The following is a 2,246-nucleotide window of genomic DNA, read 5'->3' on the forward strand; positions in this document are numbered from 1 at the left end:
GCACTATATCAGTCTTTCATTTCCTTGGTAATAAATAGTGGACTGCACGAGTGGCGCACGTGACTTAAATGGAAATTGTGCATGTGTTGTTTTGTGGCTACTAGCGTGGAATCGAAGTGAATACAAGAGCTTGTTATGAAGAGAAGTACGTGGGAGGTGTTTTTCTATAATGATCACCTTAATTATAAAGCATCTTCAACACTAATAGCGAATAAAATTCTTCAAATTGAAGTTTGTCGATTTACGTGACAATTTGAAAAGCCTTGTTTGCTATTTGAATAATTTTTGCTCCAACAGACTCTTCAATTCAATTAATGTAATATCATGAAAAATATGAAAAATGTCTATGTATTTATTATATGAAAAGAAAAAATGCATTTTTTTCACATTTTTCAAGGTAGGTTTTGTTTTTCCAAGTAAAATTAAATGTTTGAAGAGCCAAAGTCAACTTACCAGTCCTAAAGAGAGAGAAAGAGGTTGTAACTTTGATGACTAAGTTTGAAGAGGCTGTTGGAGAGAATTTTTCTAATGTAACTCACTTATTTTAGAATTTCAAAGCTGTTGAAGAGGTTGTTGGAGATACTCTAAGTAATTTTATGTGATAAATTGGCTCATTTGGAGTGATTCTAGATAGGCCATAATTCCTTTTCGGGTATGTGGTTCTTCATAAAATCACTTAAAGTGCACAACTTATTAATAAATAAATAAAAATATTCAATTGATATATTCCTCTCTTCAATAGTATATATGATACAGTACATATAAAAAGAAATTATTTTCATATAATTCTAACTATTTACTTATAATATAAATAATATCATTCTAAGCATTGTTGGTTTAATTTGGTAAGTTATTTTGGGGTTATCATAAAAGTATGAGGATACTTTCTAGTATAAAATTTGGATTACTAATGGCCCATAATTATCAACAATCACAATACTGCCCAAATTATAGAGTTCAACTCTTGAAAAATGAGGTGTGATTGTTGTTTTTATGCATGCACCATGCTTACCCAAAGTGTTAATAAACATTGGAATGACCTTGAATAGAAAGTAACTCTCACTTCATATTAGTAAACATGTCATTGTGGTGGATAAGAATCATGTTGGCAAAATACTCGATTTGTTGGCCAAGATAATATTTTTATTTCTCAAATAATTGAACTCTTCATAAGTCATTACCTTTTTAAATAGTTTAATATGTTGCAATAACATCATATTTGAATTCAAAGTAGTTATTAAGGCAATTTGTACCAAATTATATCCATTTGTAATCATAATAATATTGAGCTACACACTCTTAGTTTTAATCCTTGATTAAGGATTTCATGGCAATTTATATCGTTCAAGAAATTGATTTAGGAGATATACTTGAGATATTTCATAAGCTTATTGAAGGATTTCCTTATAGCATGCAGTCTTGATTAATATAAATTGAACATACATGCTATGAATTGTGTTGATGCTCAAAATGGCCCGGCCAATATTGAGTCCAACTTAGTGATGAGATGTGCGGGGTCTTCAGCAGGGAAGAGGGCTGAGGCCCTTGGTGAAATAGGTTGGTGGGAGACCTGCAGAAGACAAAGTGGTAGAAGCAATCGTTAAGCTTCGGACACCGGTGTGGTGCCGACCGAAGGCTCTCCGATGCCTAAGTCAGTTACAAGTGGTAAATCTGGCAGAGTAACAGTAAAAGTGGGAGAATAGTTACCCTTTTTACTTGGGTACTGTTCCCTATTTATAGGGAGGTGAAAGTAGGAGGTTTGCACAAAGTTCCAATGTGGGACTTTGTGCAAGTCGTCGTGGTGGCAACACGTGTCCTGGAGATTAGGTTCGGCAGTTGGGAGCTTCGGCAGGTGTCTGACACCTCAGAAGTGTGTCTTCCTTCGGCAGGGGAGAAGGCATGGCTACCTTGGTGCTAGTTGCTTTGATGCTGGGTCTGCTCGATTCACTATGTTGTAAGCAGTAGTCCTCCAAGTTCGCGGTTAAGAAGTAACTGCTGGGTTGGGAACTTGTGAGTTTTTGTAATTGTAACCGAGCATTCCAACTTCATTGGGAGCCGTAGGGCACTCCCTAGTCTCCCAAATTGGCAAGCTAGGAGTTGCGTCAACACACGAAATGTGTGATACAAGCTGTGTAAGCCTCTAGAACTGTTAGCAGCCGGGTACCTGGGTACTTGGGCATTTTGCAGGTAGGATGCAAGCTGGGTCCGTAGGAGAGGTTTTTTTTTTGTTTTTTTGTTTTTTGTTT

Source organism: Prunus dulcis, chromosome 3 (genome assembly GCF_902201215.1).
Source record: "Prunus dulcis chromosome 3, ALMONDv2, whole genome shotgun sequence".
Lineage (NCBI taxonomy): Eukaryota > Viridiplantae > Streptophyta > Magnoliopsida > Rosales > Rosaceae > Prunus > Prunus dulcis.